This window comes from Bombina bombina, chromosome 11 (assembly GCF_027579735.1).
Source record: "Bombina bombina isolate aBomBom1 chromosome 11, aBomBom1.pri, whole genome shotgun sequence".
Lineage (NCBI taxonomy): Eukaryota > Metazoa > Chordata > Amphibia > Anura > Bombinatoridae > Bombina > Bombina bombina.
The window spans coordinates 7,180,991-7,193,320 of record NC_069509.1 but is presented as its reverse complement, the minus strand read 5'-3'; the positions used below and the strand labels follow the sequence as shown (position 1 = coordinate 7,193,320).

General features: G+C 48.3%; 1 protein-coding gene across 3 annotated transcripts in view; it reads right to left on the bottom strand.

Annotated features, from left to right (window-relative positions):
- CD2BP2 (CD2 cytoplasmic tail binding protein 2) overlaps window positions 1-12,330 on the bottom strand; it is a 106,036-nt gene that overhangs the window by 25,528 nt on the left and 68,178 nt on the right. Inside the window, exon 1 of one of the 3 annotated variants that reach the window (XM_053694684.1) lies at window positions 3,995-4,152. The exons of 1 other annotated variant lie outside the window; for it this stretch is intronic. The gene's annotated coding sequence lies outside the window, so the exon portion shown is untranslated. Of the gene's footprint in view, window positions 1-3,994; window positions 4,153-12,330 lie in introns of those variants that run through there. One more of the 3 variants, XM_053694686.1, reaches the window with a different exon arrangement.

The window sequence follows — 12,330 nt, the reverse complement described above, 5'->3', positions numbered from 1 at the left end:
CCAGTCAGGAGGGGGAGATGTGGGTATCAGCACCAGTCAGGGGGGGAGATATGGGTATCAGCACCAGTCAGGGGGGAGATGTGGGTATCAGCACCAGTCAGGGGGGAGATGTGGGTATCAGCACCAGTCAGGGGGGAGATGTGGGTATCAGCACCAGTCAGGGGGGAGATGTGGGTATCAGCACCAGTCAGGGGGGAGATGTGGGTATCAGCACCAGTCAGGGGGGGAGATGTGGGTATCAGCACCAGTCAGGGGGGGAGATGTGGGTATCAGCACAAGTCGGGGGGAGATGTGGGTATCAGCACCAGTCGGGGGGAGATGTGGGTATCAGCACCAGTCAGGGGGAGATGTGGGTATCAGCACCAGTCAGGGGGGAAGATGTGGGTATCAGCACAAGTCGGGGGGAGATGTGGGTATCAGCACCAGTCAGGGGGGGAGATATGGGTATCAGCACCAGTCAGGGGGGGAGATATGGGTATCAGCACCAGTCAGGGGGGGAGATATGGGTATCAGCACCAGTCAGGGGGGGAGATATGGGTATCAGCACCAGTCAGGGGGGGAGATGTGGGTATCAGCACCAGTCAGGGGGGGAGATGTGGGTATCAGCACCAGTCAGGGGGGAGATGTGGGTATCAGCACCAGTCGGGGGGAGATGTGGGTATCAGCACCAGTCGGGGGGGAGATGTGGGTATCAGCACCAGTCAGGGGGGGGAGATATGGGTATCAGCACCAGTCAGGGGGGGAGATATGGGTATCAGCACCAGTCAGGGGGGGGAGATATGGGTATCAGCACCAGTCAGGGGGGGGAGATGTGGGTATCAGCACCAGTCAGGGGGGGGAGATGTGGGTATCAGCACCAGTCAGGGGGGGGAGATGTGGGTATCAGCACCAGTCAGGGGGGAGATATGGGTATCAGCACCAGTCAGGGGGGGAGATGTGGGTATCAGCACCAGTCAGGGGGGGAGATATGGGTATCAGCACCAGTCGGGGGGAGATGTGGGTATCAGCACCAGTCAGGGGGGGAGATGTGGGTATCAGCACCAGTCAGGGGGGGAGATGTGGGTATCAGCACCAGTCAGGGGGGGGAGATGTGGGTATCAGCACCAGTCAGGGGGGGGAGATGTGGGTATCAGCACCAGTCAGGGGGGGAGATGTGGGTATCAGCACAAGTCGGGGGAAGATGTGGGTATCAGCACCAGTCAGGGGGGGAGATGTGGGTATCAGCACCAGTCAGGGGGGGAGATGTGGGTATCAGCACCAGTCAGGGGGGGAGATGTGGGTATCAGCACCAGTCAGGGGGGGAGATGTGGGTATCAGCACCAGTCAGGGGGGAAGATGTGGGTATCAGCACCAGTCAGGGGGGGAGATATGGGTATCAGCACCAGTCAGGGGGGGAGATATGGGTATCAGCACCAGTCAGGGGGGGAGATATGGGTATCAGCACCAGTCAGGGGGGGAGATATGGGTATCAGCACCAGTCAGGGGGGAGATATGGGTATCAGCACCAGTCAGGGGGGGAGATATGGGTATCAGCACCAGTCAGGGGGGGAGATATGGGTATCAGCACCAGTCAGGAGGGGGATGTGGGTATCAGCACCAGTTGGGGGGAGGGGGGGGGGATTAACACCAGTCGGGGGGAGATGTGGGTATCAGCACCAGTCAGGGGGGGAGATATGGGTATCAGCACCAGTCAGGGGGGGAGATGTGGGTATCAGCACCAGTCAGGGGGGAGATATGGGTATCAGCACCAGTCAGGGGGGAGATATGGGTATCAGCACCAGTCAGGGGGGGAGATATGGGTATCAGCACCAGTCAGGGGGGAGATATGGGTATCAGCACCAGTCAGGGGGGAGATATGGGTATCAGCACCAGTCAGGGGGGGAGATATGGGTATCAGCACCAGTCAGGGGGGGAGATATGGGTATCAGCACCAGTCAGGAGGGGGATGTGGGTATCAGCACCAGTTGGGGGGAGGGGGGGGGATTAACACCAGTCGGGGGGGAGATGTGGGTATCAGCACCAGTCAGGGGGGGAGATATGGGTATCAGCACCAGTCAGGGGGGAGATGTGGGTATCAGCACCAGTCAGGGGGGAGATATGGGTATCAGCACCAGTCAGGGGGGAGATGTGGGTATCAGCACCAGTCAGGGGGGGAGATATGGGTATCAGCACCAGTCAGGGGGGAGATATGGGTATCAGCACCAGTCAGGGGGGAGATATGGGTATCAGCACCAGTCAGGGGGGGAGATATGGGTATCAGCACCAGTCAGGGGGGGAGATATGGGTATCAGCACCAGTCAGGAGGGGGATGTGGGTATCAGCACCAGTTGGGGGGAGGGGGGGGGATTAACACCAGTCGGGGGGAGATGTGGGTATCAGCACCAGTCAGGGGGGGAGATATGGGTATCAGCACCAGTCAGGGGGGAGATGTGGGTATCAGCACCAGTCAGGGGGGAGATATGGGTATCAGCACCAGTCAGGGGGGAGATATGGGTATCAGCACCAGTCAGGGGGGAGATATGGGTATCAGCACCAGTCAGGGGGGGAGATATGGGTATCAGCACCAGTCAGGGGGGAGATATGGGTATCAGCACCAGTCAGGGGGGAGATATGGGTATCAGCACCAGTCAGGGGGGAGATATGGGTATCAGCACCAGTCAGGGGGGGAGATATGGGTATCAGCACCAGTCAGGAGGGGGATGTGGGTATCAGCACCAGTCAGGGGGGGAGATGTGGGTATCAGCACCAGTCAGGGGGGAGATGTGGGTATCAGCACCAGTCAGGGGGGGAGATATGGGTATCAGCACCAGTCAGGGGGGGAGATATGGGTATCAGCACCAGTCAGGGGGGAGATATGTGTATCAGCACCAGTCAGGGGGGAGATATGGGTATCAGCACCAGTCAGGGGGGAGATATGGGTATCAGCACCAGTCAGGGGGGGAGATATGGGTATCAGCACCAGTCAGGGGGGAGATATGGGTATCAGCACCAGTCAGGGGGGGAGATGTGGGTATCAGCACCAGTCAGGGGGGGAGATGTGGGTATCAGCACCAGTCAGGGGGGAGATGTGGGTATCAGCACCAGTCAGGGGGGGAGATATGGGTATCAGCACCAGTCAGGGGGGGAGATATGGGTATCAGCACCAGTCAGGGGGGAGATATGGGTATCAGCACCAGTCAGGGGGGGAGATATGGGTATCAGTACCAGTCGGGGGGAGATATGGGTATCAGCACCAGTCAGGGGGGGAGATATGGGTATCAGCACCAGTCAGGGGGGAGATATGGGTATCAGCACCAGTCAGGGGGGGGAGATATGGGTATCAGCACCAGTCAGGAGGGGGATGTGGGTATCAGCACCAGTCAGGGGGGGAGATGTGGGTATCAGCACCAGTCAGGGGGGAGATGTGGGTATCAGCACCAGTCAGGGGGGGAGATATGGGTATCAGCACCAGTCAGGGGGGGAGATATGGGTATCAGCACCAGTCAGGGGGGAGATATGGGTATCAGCACCAGTCAGGGGGGAGATATGGGTATCAGCACCAGTCAGGGGGGAGATATGGGTATCAGCACCAGTCAGGGGGGGAGATATGGGTATCAGCACCAGTCAGGGGGGAGATATGGGTATCAGCACCAGTCAGGGGGGGAGATGTGGGTATCAGCACCAGTCAGGGGGGGAGATGTGGGTATCAGCACCAGTCAGGGGGGAGATGTGGGTATCAGCACCAGTCAGGGGGGGAGATATGGGTATCAGCACCAGTCAGGGGGGGAGATATGGGTATCAGCACCAGTCAGGGGGGAGATATGGGTATCAGCACCAGTCAGGGGGGGAGATATGGGTATCAGTACCAGTCGGGGGGAGATATGGGCATCAGTCAGGGGGGATATGGGCATCAGTCAGGGGGGATAGGGGTATTAAAACTATCTGAGAATATCAGTACTGCAGATCACGTGCGCTACATCAGATAACATTATATCACGCACAGATATTTTCTTACCTTTCGGGGTTATAAATATCAGTAAAATACGGCGCACAGGAAACGACGAAAATTCACCGGAAATACATTTGGCCAATAAGGAAAACAGCCACGCTGTGTGACGACAATATACCCAATGAGCATGCGACAGAAAAGCTAACCAATGAAAAGAGAGATAATATGTAGCCAATGACAATATAGTTAAGCTATAGTGCAGGCGAAGCAACCAATTAAATCATATCTGAAAGAGAGTGCGAATTACTGTACAGAAAGTAGCCAATGAAGGAAGAGAACCTGTGATCGACAGAAAGAATAACCTATGAAATAAAACCGTTTGCGGCCGAGCCAAAGTAGTCTAGCTGCAGACTGGAGCTCCACTCTAGACAGGAAACATGTGACCTCCACTGATTCTAGACAGGAAACATGTGACCTACACTCAAAGCTTTTTTTTTTTTAAATCAACTTTAATATAACAAACAACCTATAGACAATCATTCTGAAAACGAAACATTTTGCAGCTTTCTTGTTCTTCTTAATGTGCACTCACAGTGGTTTATGGTGATTGTCATTTATAAGGTTACCACTGTGAGTGCAAATTAAGAAGAACAAGAAAGCTGCAAAATGTTTCGTTTTCAGAATGATTGTCTATAGGTTGTTTGTTACATTAAAGTTGATTTTTTTTAAAAAAAAGCTTTGAGTGGAGGTCACATGTTTCCTGTCTAGAGTGGAGCTCCAGTCTGCAGCTAGACCCTTCTTGGCTGAGCATTAACCAGTTAGTTGAGGTGTGTGAGAGACAGGGAAAGAAGCCAATGAGAGGAGAGCTACTCTGTGACTATTTCCTGAAAGGGACACTGAACCCAAATGTATCTTTAATGATTCAGATAAAGCAAGTTTCTAATTTATTCCTGTTATCAATGTTCTTCGTTCTCCTGCTATCTTTATTTAAAAAGCAGGAATTTAAAGCTTAGGAGCCAGCACATTTTAGGTTCAGCACCCTAGATAGTGCTTGCTCATTGGTGGCTACATTTAGCAAACCAATAAGCTAGCATAACCCAGGTTCTCAACCAAAAATGGTCCGGCTCCTATGCATCACATTCCTACTTTTTAAACATGTGTTTTAATGAGGGCTTTATGCCCAGTATTTATGCAGGTCTGAGACCAGATGGGGGGTTGGAAGAGTATTTTACATTAGATAGAGGGAAGACGCCCTTTGACATGATACAGTAGAATCAATTTAAACACAAGAAAACAATGGAGTCCTTCTTATCACCTGGAAGTCTGCTCTCTGGAGGTCATTAAACAATGTGAATGCTTACCACATATACCTAATTACAGTACACAATAGATGCTGCCAGGAAACCTGTCTTTAGAAAATAGCTTCTCAAAGCTGAACAAAGTTAACCCTTCCAGTACTGACAGAGAGGTCTGTCACACGGCTCCCTCCTGGTGGGACACTCCGGCAGACCTGGCTTGACCCTTTGGCGGGTCAACTTGGGGATGACTGGACAAGGAGGTGGTAGGCATGTCAGTTTGCCGGGACAATCCATCCGCATTTCCGTTATGAGAGAGAATTCCTGTCCGTATAAATAAGGGTTCAACTTCTTCAGTGCCCAGACCAGGGCTAAACAGTCCTTCAAGTTTTTGTTTTCAGAGACGCTTCTTTCCAGTTGAAGACAAATCTCATCGGCTTCTTTACGAGTTTTTTGTACCTGCTCTTTATAAGTATCCACAATCCCTTCATACTGACGTAGGGTGCCATTGAGTTGCTGCACCTCACTATGAGCCAGCGTCAGCTTCTCCTCCATTGTCGCTAAGTTTGTCTTTACTGTTTCATGTTCCACTCTGAAGCTGGTGTTTTCTGCGGTCTGTCGGTGCAGCTTGTCTAGCAGAGATTCCCGTTCTAAACACGCTTTTTCCTCTGTGCTCCTCTTCTCTCCCGCTAGCACTGTTACGTGATTGTTTAACATGACCATTTCATCCTCTACTTGACTCTTCTCCTTCATCAGTGCATTGTAACGGGACTTCCACGTATCAATAGCGGATAGAGTCACAGGGTTAACATCGGCGGGACCCATGGGAGCGTAGGCAGAAACAAGGGGGGCCAAGTCATTTCCAAGGAGAATATCAGCTGGTAAGTCCTTCATGACCCCCACATTCACATGTCTAGCGCCCACTCCCCAATCCAAATGTACCCGGGCAACAGGTAGGCGGAACACAGCGCCCCCTGTACCCTCACAGCCACAGTGTTTCCGGTGTGCTGGTTCTCAGACACCAAGTTCTTTTGGAGCAAGGTCATGGTAGCACCAGTATCCCGTAGACCACTGACCTCCTTCCCATTCACTTTAACCAGTTGCCGGTGGGCTGTGGGCAGCTTGCACGGGGTCTGCTTCATGTAGGATGCCCCAGCATTCTTCCTCCTCTACGCAGGTTGAGGGATACGTGGGTTTCCGCTGGCGGGTCTTCTCCAGGACTGTGCTTGGTTTGCTGTGTTTAGGGGACACTCTGTTCTTTTGTGCCCTAGTTGCTTACATCCAAAGCACCAAATAGGTTGTGAGTAGTCCCATGAGTTGAACCGGGCTGTCTGAGGATAGTTTGTGGCTGAAGGCGGTGTGGTAGGGCGGGGTGACAGACCCTTCTGTCAGTACTCAAAGAGTTAACTTTGTTCAGCTTTAAGAAGCTATTTTTCTATAATTAAGTTTAAGTGATAAACATTCCCATTGTTCAATCACATCTAGAGAGCAGACGCCCCAGTGATAAGAAAGGATCAAGTGTGTCTTGTGTTTAACTTGTTATCTGCTTAAATAATGTAATTCTATTGTGGCCTGTCAAAGGGCGTTGTCCCTCTATCTAATGTACAATATTCTTTCAACCCCTCATCTGGGGTCAGACCTGCATAAATACTGGGCATATGGCCTTCAATAAAGTACACTCTGTTTTTACCTTCCATGTGGAGCCTGGTCTCATGTTTGAGGGGGGTACATGGCTGGGTTGTGAATTGCTGATTCCCTATTCAGGACATTGTTCATCTGGTATTAACCCTTGGTATCCTGTTGGTACCGTAACAATTGGTGGCAAGCGACGGAATGAACCCAGAAGAGCAACTACACAAGCCAGTAACCTCAGGAAGAGGGGGATTATTACAATACTGACTAAGATGGAAGGAACCAATGGGCCCAGCATATCAGACAGAACCCCCAAAGAAGCAAGCTTTGATCGGGCGGTTAAAATAAGACTGGCACATTATGGCCCCAACCCATCTGCGGAAATTATCGACCGGGTCATAGCAGCTGTGGAGGCCAACCTACTTCGCCAAAGCGGCGCTGCAGCAGCCCAAGTCACAGCAACCCCAGTGGAAAAGGGAAAAGTAAATTTTGCAGCTTTTAAAAACTTCCTGGAAACAGAAGGAGAGATTGATGGGTACCTTGCGGATTTTGAGAGGCAATGTGCACTACACAAGGTACCCGCAGAGGACTGGGTCACGATATTATCCGGAAAATTATCCGGCCGGGCCAGTGAGGCTTTTCGGGCCATTCCAGATGAGGAAGTCGGGGATTATAATACTGTAAAAGAGGCTCTGCTCTCCAGGTATGCGGTTACACCGGAGGCATACCGGAGGCGGTTCAGAGACACTGTTAAATTAGCTGGAGATTCCTACCTTGAGTGGGCATGTAAGGTGCACCGCACAGCAGCTCACTGGATATCGGGGTGCCAAGCGGTATCTGGGGAAGAGGTGCTGCAGCTATTCCTGTTGGAACATTGCTTCGACAAGTTACCCGCAGGAGTTCGAGAGTGGGTTCGGGACCGTAAACCCTCCACCCTGCATGAAGCGGCTCGCTTGGCAGATGAGTATACGGATGCCCGCAAACTGGACACTGCTACCACTAAGCCCCCTGCTAGAGTGGGGTACAGACCCCCAGTCACCCCAGCTGCTGCCAGATACCAAACCCCGGCGCACCTCTATACCACACGACCTCCGGCCACGAACTACCCTCAGAGAGCCCGGTTCAATTTGCGGGGCTACTCACAACCTATTCGGTGCTTTGGATGTAAGCAACTAGGGCACAAAAGACCAGAGTGTCCCCTAAACGCAGCAAACCAAGCACAGTCCTGGAGAAGACCCACCGGCGGAATCCCACGTAATCCTCAGCCTGCGGCCCGCTACGTAGAGGCGCAAGAATGCTGGGGCATCCTATATGAGGCAGACCTTGTGCAAGCTGCCCACCGGAATAACCGGCAACTGGTTAAAGTGAATGGGAAGGAGGTCAGTGGTCTACGGGATACTGGTGCTACCATGACCTTGCTTCAAAAGAACTTGGTGTCTGAGAAACAGCACACTGGAGACACTGTGGCTGTGAGGGTAGCAGGGGGCGCTGTGTTCCGCCTACCTGTTGCCAGGGTACATTTGGATTGGGGAGTGGGCGCTAGACCTGTGAATGTGGGGGTCATGAAGGACTTACCAGCTGATGTTCTCCTTGGAAATGACTTGGCCCCCCTTGTTTCTGCCTACGCTCCCATGGGTCCCGCTGATGTTAACCCTGTGACTACCCGTGCCCAGATCCGTGCAGCAGAGACTGACCCACCTGCTGCTGAGCCCCAGGACGCTGAGCTCAGTAAATCTCTATCCCCTATTGATACGTGGAAGTCCCGTTACCATGCGCTGATGAAGGAGAAGAGTCAAGTAGAGGATGAAATGGTCACGATAAACAATCACGTAACAGTGCTAGCGGGAGAGAAGAGGAGCGCGTTTAGAACATGAATCTCTGCTAGACAAGCTGCACCGACAGACTGCAGAAAACACCAGCTTGAGAGTGGAACATGAAACATTAAAGACAAACTTAGCGACACTTGAGGAGAAGCTGACGCTGGCTCATAGTGAGGTGCAGCAACTCAAGGGCACCCTATGTCAGTATGATGGGATTGTGGATACCTATAAAGAGCAGGTACAAAAAACTCGTAAGGAAGCTGATGAGATTTTGAAGGACTGTTTAGCCCTAGTCTGGGCACTGAAGAAGTTGAACCCTTATTTTTATGGGCAGGAATTCTCTCTCATAACGGGAATACAGATGGATTGTCCCGGCAAACTGACATGCCTATCACCTCCTAGTCCGGTCATCCCCAGGTTGACCCGCCAAAGGGTCAAGCCGGGTCTGCCGGAGTGTTCCACAAGGGGGGAGCTATGTAGCAGACCCTTCTGTCAGTACTGAAAGAGTTAACTTTGTTCAGCTTTAAGAAGCTATTTTCTAAAGACAGGTTTGCTGGCATCAGCTATAATTAAGTTTAAGTGATAAACATTCCCATTGTTCAATCACATCTAGAGAGCAGACACCCCAGTGATAAGAAAGGATCAAGTGTGTCTTGTGTTTAACTTGTTATCTGCTTAAGTAATGTAATTCTATTGTGGCCTGTCAAAGGGCATTGTCCCTCTATCTAATGTACAATATTCTTTCAACCCCCCATCTGGGGTCAGACCTGCATAAATACTGGGCATATGGCCTTCAATAAAGTACACTCTGTTTTTACCTTCCATGTGGAGCCTGGTCTCATGTTTGAGGGGGGTACATGGCTGGGTTGTGAATTGCTGATTCCCTATTCAGGACATTGTTCATCTGGTATTAACCCTTGGTATCCTGTTGGTACCGTAACACCATCAATCTCTCCTTCTGTTTCCAGGAAGTTTTTAAAAGCTGCAAAATGTACTTTTCTCTTTTCCACTGCGGTTGCTGTGACTTGGGCTGCTGCAGTGCCGCTTTGGCGAAGTAGGTTGGCCTCCACAGCTGCTATGACCCGGTCGATAATTTCGGCAGACGGGTTGGGGCCATAATGTGCCAGTCTTATTTTAACCGCCCGGTCAAAGCTTGCTTCTTTGGGGGTTTTGTCCGATATGCTGGGCTCATTGGTTCCTTCGGTCCCTGGTACTCCGTCCATCTCGGTCAGTATTGTAATAATCTCCCTCTTCCTAAGGTGGAGATCTATAGTAGAGATAAGAAGGCGCCAAACATAGGGTGATATCGTCACTAACCGGCAACACACTGAGGTAGCAGGCAGATGGAATACTTACAAACAGAGCGGCACCACGATGTGCCTAGTAACACAGACCGGGACCTCAAACGTCGCCCGGAAGACCAAACAATGGCGTACAACAAGCCTCCAATGGTCACGTGAGTCGTCTGGCCAATCACGATCCATTAGGCACACACACCTTTCTTCCGGGCTTCCGAATGAGCTGAGTAGCAACAGTGTAGACAAAACAGATGTCCCATACACTACGAACACTGGAAATTGCTGGTTAGAATAGGAGGGTAAAAAGGAGACCCACTCCAAAGAGGTACTATAAAAACAATTTATTTAAAATGTCCTTAAAATCAGCAAATCATCATTAACCAATTGTCTGAATATTTCTATGTGGGCATTATTTTGAAGTCTAGGAGAAAAATTTGATTTATTTTTAGTTTGCTTGATCATTTGGCCATTGCTCATTGGTATATGTTTATAACGATTATATTGATCATGTGAATTTCTATCCCTATCATGATGATAATATTGTCTTTCATCCCTCCCATACTTATCCCATACTTATCTCCACTATAGATCTCCTCCTCGCATCTGAAATCCTCGGAAGAGCTGACGTTACTTCGGACATTTTATCACATTCATTTCTCCATCCGTGAGCGCACCTCTTCAGGAAGTACAAAACCCTGACATTTCTGTTTTCATTTGATAGTTGTTTTCGCCTGAGGTTGCTGCCGGACTCCTAACAATGGACTTAAATGCTAAGTATTGAAACTTTGAAATCTTGATATTGTTGTATTGTGTTAAACTAACATCTTGATATTGGTATATAAAGTCATTTCTTTTTCACAACAAATTTGCAGTTTTATAAGGCATTTAAATTGCTTAATATTGATCGTTTGAATACGATAACAATATTGTTTTAAAGTACACATCTTGATATTGGTATATTAAGTCATTTCTTTTTCATAACACATTTTGCAGTTTTATAAGGCATTTAAATCGCTTAAAGGGACACTGTAACCAAAATTTTTCTTTCGTGATTCAGATTGAGCATGACATTTTAAGCAACTTTCTAATTTACTCCTATTAGAAAATTTTCTTCATTCTCTTGGTATCTTTATTTGAAATGCAAGAATGTAAGTTTAGATGCCAGCCCATTTTTGGTGAACAGCCTGGGTTGTCCTTGCTGATTGGTGGATAAATTCATCCACCAATAAAAAATTGCTGTCCAGAGTACTGAATCCAAAAAAAGCTTAGATGCCTTCTTTTTCAAATAAAGATAGCAAGAGAACGAAGAAAAATTGATAATAGGAGTAAATTAGAAAGTTGCTTAAAATTGCATGCTCTTTCTGATTTACAAAAGAAAAATTTTGGTTACAGTGTTCCTTTAATATTGATCGTTTAAATACGGTAACAATACTGTTTTAAAGTATACATATATATGATATTTAGTTTGTTAGTTTTGAGAATAGTTTATCGAAGATATTGGTTCACAGCTGGTGATTCAATCACCGTTTCACTAAATAGTTAAATATAATATTATTAGGTTTATAGTGGTTTTTGGATGACCCCGTCACATTTATTTAAATTTAATAATTGAAACAAGAAATAACACGATATTTCTTTTAGTTATATAAGTTAGTTTTAGAGATAATTATTTTCACACTGAATGGAATGTTATATTGAATTATAACCTTTGAATTATTGCACTTAAAGTGAATGTAAATTTTGATGTTTAAGTGTCCGGTTTTTAAAACTTTGATTAAAAACAGGGGCACTTTAATTCATCAAAATTTACATTTCACTCCTGTTGTGACAAAAAACTTACCTTTTAATCTTCACAGCAGCTGCTGCTTCCTCCGGTCTCACAAGCCATTTCTGATGTCAGAAATGATTGATAGGTCATCCTCCAATCACAGATTCCCCCCCGGGGGATTCAGTGTCTGATTCACTGCTGTGATTGGAGGAAGCCAGATACCTCATTTTAGACCCAGGAAGAGGCTTTGAAACAGGTGGAGGAAGCTGGAGCTGCTGTGAAGATTAAAAAGTAAGTTTATTTTCACAACAGGAGTGAAATGAAAATATTGATGAATTAAAGTGCCCCTGTTTTTAATCAAAGTTTTAAAAACCGGGCACTTTAGCATCAAAATTTACATTCACTTTAAGCACTTTAGTAAGAATAGTAATTAGCTACACACTATTTAATTACTGTATTAATATTTTTTCACATTTTACTTTCTTCAGTATTACTTGTTTTAGAAATCAATTGAATTGCAATAGACCAAATAGACATCGTAAAAGCTAAACGATTTATTTTTGATTTACTTTAATATATTGTTTAATAA